This window comes from Cylas formicarius, unplaced genomic scaffold (genome assembly GCF_029955315.1).
Source record: "Cylas formicarius isolate icCylForm1 unplaced genomic scaffold, icCylForm1.1 PGA_scaffold_10__41_contigs__length_53128322, whole genome shotgun sequence".
Lineage (NCBI taxonomy): Eukaryota > Metazoa > Arthropoda > Insecta > Coleoptera > Brentidae > Cylas > Cylas formicarius.
In genome coordinates, this window is record NW_026844214.1 from 34,861,888 (window position 1) to 34,869,892 (window position 8,005).

Sequence of the window (8,005 nt, forward strand, 5' to 3'; positions counted from 1 at the left end):
TTTAAATAGCCCTACAAGTTTTTGTAGCGGTTTTTATAATATCATGGAACGTATGCTATTTTACCCGACCTCTGAATGTCTTGTATATTTTATCATAAATCTTTGCCAAAATGAAAAAAATAACCCATAAGTATTATAAAAATCCTAATCTCTGCTTGAACTTTAAGGATTTATGATTTACTAAAAAATAAATATGCAACATCATTTAGCCTTTTAGTATTGTCAGCTTATGGCATGACGAAGATCTAAACAGGCCACAAATACCTTTATAAGAAAAAAATGTAACCCTGCCACTACGAAAATGAGCAGGTGGTAATTATCGGTAACATAATTCTTCGAACCATTAATCATCCAATCGCTCGAGTTGGAACAAGAAAGGCTAATTAATACTGTATTGTTGGCATCTTTACAATATCCACACACGATAGACACTGTAACCAACAAGAACTATATTGACAACTAAATACACTGAAATCAAAGAACCCGTTGTAGCATTTTCATTTTCCTACCATTATTGCCCTTTGGAAACGTGACACCATACTTGCGTTAGCAAAAACAAACTCAGTCATAAATACCAAAAAAATAACAAATTCATTAATTGGTTATTTCTTTTGTTCATTTTGATACACTTCGTTTCTGAAAAAAAAGTTACTTTCTGTGAATTTAAAAAAAATGGCTATAACTGATCTCCATTCAATCTTTTAGAGTAACTCCAACTAATTGCAGAGGAATTCAGCGATGAACTCGAGTGTTGTTAATTTTAGTTAGTTTCACCAACAAGTTTTTTCGTTGTATACAATTATTTTCTTCAAAATTAATTATATAATAATATGTTTTTGCAACTTTGCTTTAGACATATCCTCAAATTCGGTACTATAAAAAGTTAGTAATGAAATTTCATGATAGGTTAAAGGAAAACTAGGCTCAAAATCATCACAAGTAAGCTAAAGGATAGATACTGCCGCAAAAGCGAATTATATGTTTGTTTAAACAGACAATTTGAAATGAATGTCACTGCCAGGCGCTAACCATAAATAACTTAATAATACGAGTTATGTACCTTAATTGCTCTTTTTTTACTTTATTAGAATAGTATAACGCAAAATCTAGGCAGTTGCACCAAAATGATTCCCGTATAAAACTATTTAAGCTGTCGGACCTTTTAAAGGACAAGTCGATTTTTTCTGAGATTTATGATCCCGTCATTTATTTTCTTCCCCGTGAATTGTTTACGTTAACTTCCATAGATCTTTGCTTTATTTGTTTTCGTATAACCAAAACTGTTTGTTTTGGGTTAAGCGAACTGATATATACACACATATAATTTTTTTAAAACCATGATGACTACTTCCAGCACTAAAGTTTCTTACAAACCTAAGTCGTAAATTATAGTTTATTTGTAGTTATAGAGAAATACTCGCATAAATAACCGCTAGGCGAATGCCAAATTATGTCAATTCAAAATTTAACATTAAAATTAAAAACTATGCGTTGACGGATTTTAAACAATTAAGTGCAGCTGCTTTAGCTTCTATCGCTCATACAATGAATTAATCAAATTATTTTTTATTATTTTTTATTTATTTGTATAGAACCTAAACTGCTGTATTCCCATTTAAATGTCATTTTGCTGAAAATAAACATATGTTTTTAATATAAATTAAGTAATTTATTACACAAAGGTACCTGTCAAAATAAACTTGTGCCACATATAGCTGTAATATTATGGGTTAACATGAACCATAGCAGAAGGACGTAAAAATTAAAATATTAATTAGGAACAACTAAAGTATATCAGGAAAACGGACACATTTTTGGTATGACCTACTCATAAAAATAATTTCAAATACGTGTTACGTGTTATATAATTTTGAATAGCTGATAACAACACAAACAAAATTATCACAATAAACACAAGTTTAGTTTGCATATGCAAATTGGTGAGTTTCAGATGAACACTGATAATGCCACTGAATCCTATTTTAAAAACGCTATCCAGACCAGTTTTGGTTAGTTAGTTTACCCATAACTACAAAGGGTGTCTCAAAATGCAAAATTTTCAAAATCACCCATATATTAGAGATTTACTGGCCCTACTGATAATATAGGAACTTATGAAGCAACTATGAATTTTTTTTTGAGAAAGTCCATTTAATATATGCATGCGCGAAATTTTCTTGTTTTTAACCAACCAAAATGGCCGCTGACAGATCGACAATAAGTTTGGATGCGAAATTTTTAAGGAAAATGGAGCAAAGTGCAGATTAGTGGGTGAAACATAGAGACATGGGCGGTAAATCTTTAGCTTATCTACGAAAATATCAATGCTGCCTGTGGCGCATCAACTTTTACCGAACTAGGGCCACTATATTATTTAAATTGCTATATGAAATCATCCATCTAAAAATCTAAGATAGTTATGATATTTCTGTTTGCGGTATTAATAAGAGAGATATGCCGTAAAACCATCAACAATAGAATACAATAAATAAAGGAGTTAATTTTAGGTATTAAAGTTTGTTTTAGAATGTTTTTGTCATATTTATTAATTACATATTAAAGTAACCAAAAATTAAAATTAGAGAGTAACGAAAACAACTTGCGACAGCAATTTTAAATATGAAATATACGAGGTTAGCACCAAACTTTCGCGACCTGACATAGATGCAGCTCCAGTATAACGATAAAACTTTGTCTTCTTTTAAATATATATCTTAGTAGGCTGCGAAAAAAAAATTGAAATCTTGCGTCAAATAGTTTTTTATTGACAGCATTTCAAACAAGATGTGTCCGAAAAAATGACGCAAATAACGCAAATTGAGTATAGAGCAGTCATAAAGTTTTTGACAAAAGAAGGGTTAGCACTTAAAATTATTAAAGAAAGGCTGGATAATGTGTACGGGCAAAGTTCTCCTTCGTATTCTGTAGTGAAAGAATGGGTAAAACGTTTTCGAATGGTGCAGGAGTCCCTTGAAGATGATTCGAGAACTGATCAACTAGTGGAGGTCATAACGGAAGATATTGCGATTGTGGAAGAGGTGGTCAATACCACCTCTTCCACAATCGCAACACTCAATAGTGATCGACGTTTAAAGGTCAAGGAAATCTCAGAAATTACTAAGCTTTCTGATACAAGTGTTCGTCGAATCCTGCATGATCATTTAGGTATGCATAAGGTTAGTGCAAGATGGGTTCCTAAAAACAACGCCGTGTCGACTGTGCGCGGTCTTTTTTGGCCCTCTATCGAAAAAAGAATCAATGGAGTGGCGTCGTAAGGGTGAAGCACCTCCAAGAAAATTCAGAGTCTGCCAGTCAACAAAAATGGTGATGGCCACGATCTTTTGGGATTGTGAAGGAATTCTTTTGATGGATTTTAAAGAAACTAATACCACTGTCAATGGTAAATATTACGCAACATTATTACATAAATTGCGAGACTACATACGTGTAAAACGTCGAGGAAAACTGACCAGAGGCGTGCGTCTTTTGCACGATAATGCACCTGTCCATACTGCTGGTGTTGCACAAGCTGCCTTTTTAGAGTGTGGGTTCCAACAGATAGATCATCCTCCCTATAGTGCAGATATGGCCCCCAGTGCCTATTATTTGTTTGGATATTTGACAAAGGACTTACGTGGAAGGCGGTTTAACGACGAAGTTGAAGTTGAAATAATATTAAATATCATTTTTCTAGTCCCTATTTTAAAATGACCAGCGGTTAAAGTACTTTAATCACGGATTGGGATCAAATGTTTTGGGTAAGTTTAAAATACGTAACACGTAACACGTTACTCAGTGACTGTATTCGTGATGTTCTGCAATAGTGTACTGTACACGTAAAGTGACTAAACTCGCAAGTTAAGGAATAAAGTAATATTTATCAAAATTTCAAGTTAAATAGCCCACTCTATCGAATTGCATAGGTGATCTGATGCCACTTCAACAAAGGTGGATATCGTGAAGAAAATTTGGTTAGTTTTTAAAAATTATACAAAACTTTTTAAATTGTAATTTTTTTGCATATGGTGGGAAACTATTAGTTTTGGTTAACATATAAAAATAGGACTGACCATACTAAAACAAAACATTTATTAGCTAATTTGTCATCTTTTCCAGTATTTTTTGAATAACTTCAGAACAGATTCATTTTTTAAATTTATATAAGGTATGAAAAAAAAAAACAATTCTTTAACTCACGCTTCGCATTCGCAGCGTCCAACAAAATTATTTTACATTTTTTGACTCTCCGCGCCAATACATTTTATTTTAGTTTTGTTGTTGTTTGAGACATATCATTTTTTGTGAATGTCAATCAGAAAACCTTTTTTTTTATTTTTTCGTGTATCACAGTCATGGCTTATCAATCAAAATGAATATAGCATGCCGTTTGACATAAAAATAATGGAACAGTCCAAAGAAAAGGTGTTGTACGAAATAAGAAAATAATAATTAGCGCAGCATTATTGGAAAAAATAGGTCCTAATCATCGCTAAAAACCGCCGATTCCGATTTTTGAGAAATAGTTTCATTTATTTAATATCAGCACTAGCTTAATTTCATTATTAAACGATGTATTATTAATATTTGTCTAAGTTAGCCCAGAAATATCGGAAATATCTATGGAATAACTGAAGTCCAGAAGGCAGTGTTTTGATATTTTCTTTGTATATAACATAGTAAATTTCGACAGTGAGATTTGTGTAAACTATACTCTTAAGGACATTAAATATACCATTCCGAACAAACGAACTGTCAGTATCCCTGCCAATCATCTTTCTAACTATTCCCCTTATACAATAAAATACTTAATACCAATTTATGTTCCTTAGAAACCTTATTAGAATTATCAGAGTTTCTACTACCTTCCACTGAGATTGGTTTTGTCTCGTATTAATCTGCTTTTTTAATTACCCTTCACGTTATTTTTTGATTATATTATATCGTACTCATGTTTTTTTTTGTGGCACTTTTACCAAATTATGTAAATATTCTTTTTTTAATTCGCTTTATTTTATAATTGATCTGCTCCAAGCAGTCTATTGAGTAACTTTGTAAGAACGGTTTTCAAGAAAACCTCCAATAAAGTATGTAAAGTAAAATCCTACACTTTTAAAACTAAAGTTTATATCTACGAAGTTTTAATAAACTTCGATCAATTTTATTGTCACATATAAAAAATTAATTATGAATTATTATTATTATTGTTACTATTATTATTACATGATAAATTTGTTATTAAATAATTATATATACTTACTTATTATTATTATTATACTTACAAATAAAAATACAAAACATCCACATTAGCAAAAAAAACTAAATACAAAAATAAATAAATACTAGTTTATGTGCCATAAATGTTACATAACTCTCGTATAAAATAGTTAAATAAAAATTTAATTTTCTTTGAGTTCCTATAAAAAAACAAAGAGGTACGCTAAAACAATTCAACATATAAACAATTCTTGGTGAGCGGGTACTGCATTTTTCATTTCGTCCTTTTTTTAAATTTTATTATAGTATATTATTTTACGAAAGCAATATCTCAAAATACATCCCTTTATTTATCGAAAAGCGTGCTAATTAGCTGGATGTATGTTTTTTTTTCATCCCGTAATTAGAAATTAAAAAAAAAAATAACAAAGTTCTCTGCTAAATTTGAAATCACTCCTACAAAATCGACTGCATTTTTAATGTTACTTACGTGCAACAGAGTTTAGGAATCACGATCGAGTTTTAATTTCAACAGGTCTGACTAATTCACGTAGACATCCCGTTTGCTGATCGCCTGGCAAGCTGCGCCAAATCCGAAATAACACTACGTTGCGTTTCCACTTTTTCAGCTTTTAGGAGCGAGTTTTTCAGTCAGACCGAGCGCATGCGTGGACTTCCAGTTGTTATTTAGCAAAATTTTTCTTCCAGTACCCCATATGGGAAGGGTTTCCTTTCCATTATTTGCCCGTTTTCCGTCGGGTTTGAGTTACTTCCTGTGTAGGTATAACAATAGACTTGGCAAACTTCAAATTAGCCTTACTTCTTAAACAATTCCCATTTGCAACAAGAACTTTCTTTTCGCAACGGCGTGTGTTCCAGGAAACTTCAGTAAGACTGCATAGGCCAGGTCATTAATTATAAAGTTAATTTAGGTACTAACCCGAGTAGTTTTTGCATATTTTAGAACGTTGAAATTTTGACTTAGTAATTCATTGGTAACGTATTCCCTAACAAATAACGAAAGGAAAATTTTGTCTGAGAAAATAGCTTTTTAATCAACTAAAGTAGGAATTATTCTGTTGTTATTTACTTTCCATTGACAAGTTGGCGGATCCGCAAAATGCCAAACAATGTTTAGGTGCCAGCGACCTCTTTTACTTCTAAGTGATTATCATGGTGGTGTTCGAACGAAAAAATTGATTTTAATTGCGATCCTGAGGACGTTTGTGCTAAAATTAATGAAATATTGCCTTTAATTGTCATAGATCCAGTAGTAAAAAAAGTAATTATTGTTTTTAGCAAGATCTTAGCACATTGCTAATGCCCACTTTAAGTTTATATACGATCTGCAAGGACACATCAATATAATAATAGATTTTTGGATAAAGATCATTATTCCGATTACTAGGCAACCAAATGAACGAAAACGTTAGCTTTCTTTTTTCAATGTTTTTACGTTTCGAAATTTAAATGATCAAACCATGTTCTGAAACGTTTTCCGCAAGGGTATCATTTTTCCAGATACTCGAAGGAGTAATTTTTCCATGTTTTCTGAAAGATAAAATGTCAACCGGGCCCTTTTTGCCGAAGTTCATATTGCACTAAACCTAACATGTAACATGACTCATTAATTAATTAATTAAGTCGCGCAATACCTTGTGATGAATATATAAAAGAGAAGAAAGAAGAAATAATATATAAATGATAGTTATTTTGCCAATTCTACATATTAATTTTTAAAAATATCGCTTATATTGGCTTCTATGATATCGTTTGTTCAACATGCGTCTTCTCACAATTCACAAGTTGAACTCTCCTCAAACAATAAAATATTAAGATTACAGCTCAGATAATGATGACCTAGGAAACAGAAATAACTACTTTTTATTTATTTACTTTTCAGCCAACCCCAGAGAACCGAAATGCAAATGTATGATTCCAATTTTTAGATCGAGTTGACCAAACTGTGATTGCAAAAACCTTATAATAATTGCTTTTCTAACTGTAATATATTAATAACTTAATATTATACCAATGTCAATATTATTTTCACTGAAAAGTTATGATAAATTTTCGGGGAAGCCATTTAAAATAACGGACTAACAACAATATATTTTAATGGCCTTTTGTATTTGTAATTGATATTTGATCATGGTTAATGGGTTATTCATATGGAAGGGAATCTTTTGACCAATATACAGTTTTCACCTTTCACTTGTTTGTATATAAAAAACATGGCGTTTCATTTAAATTAATCATTGTGATATATTATTAAAGGATCAATTTGATTAAATTTAGTTTTTGGTCATTAACTTATTTTATTACATTAATGCTGTAAATGTTAATTTGAGTTACATAAGTTAAATTTTTCTCGAATATTTGATGAATTCAAATCATTAAAACATACTAATTTGGATCACAGAATCCTAGAATTATATAACTGTTCGCTCAGTTCGCTATGGCATTTTCTTCAGATATAACCTACTAGATTATATCTTTTTTCTATAAACTGCGATCATCACACGCTTAACTGAGCATGTTTTGACAAGATTGAAAACTGTGCAATTGCGTCAGCGTTCACGTTGATTGTTGAACGATGGAATGTCTTATTAGCTAAAAGCAAGCTTTTAAATGATAAGTCTTGTTGATTGCAAGCGAGTTTTTAAACAACTCGCTCATGTGTACATTCAATGTTCTTCTAGACATTTTTTGAAGTTGAAGCTCTTGTATTATCAGCATAGGCTATATATGTAATAAATGGTTGGTGTAAAAAAAAACAAAAAAATACGTC

General features: G+C 31.2%; 1 protein-coding gene across 2 annotated transcripts in view; it reads right to left on the minus strand.

Annotated features, from left to right (window-relative positions):
- LOC132699660 (G-protein coupled receptor dmsr-1-like) overlaps positions 1-5,815 on the minus strand; it is a 34,260-nt gene extending 28,445 nt beyond the window's left edge. For both annotated transcript variants that reach the window (XM_060666506.1, XM_060666514.1), the window contains exon 1: positions 5,705-5,815. The gene's annotated coding sequence lies outside the window, so the exon portion shown is untranslated. The remainder of the gene's footprint in view (positions 1-5,704) is intronic.
- Positions 5,816-8,005: the final 2,190 nt, after the last annotated feature.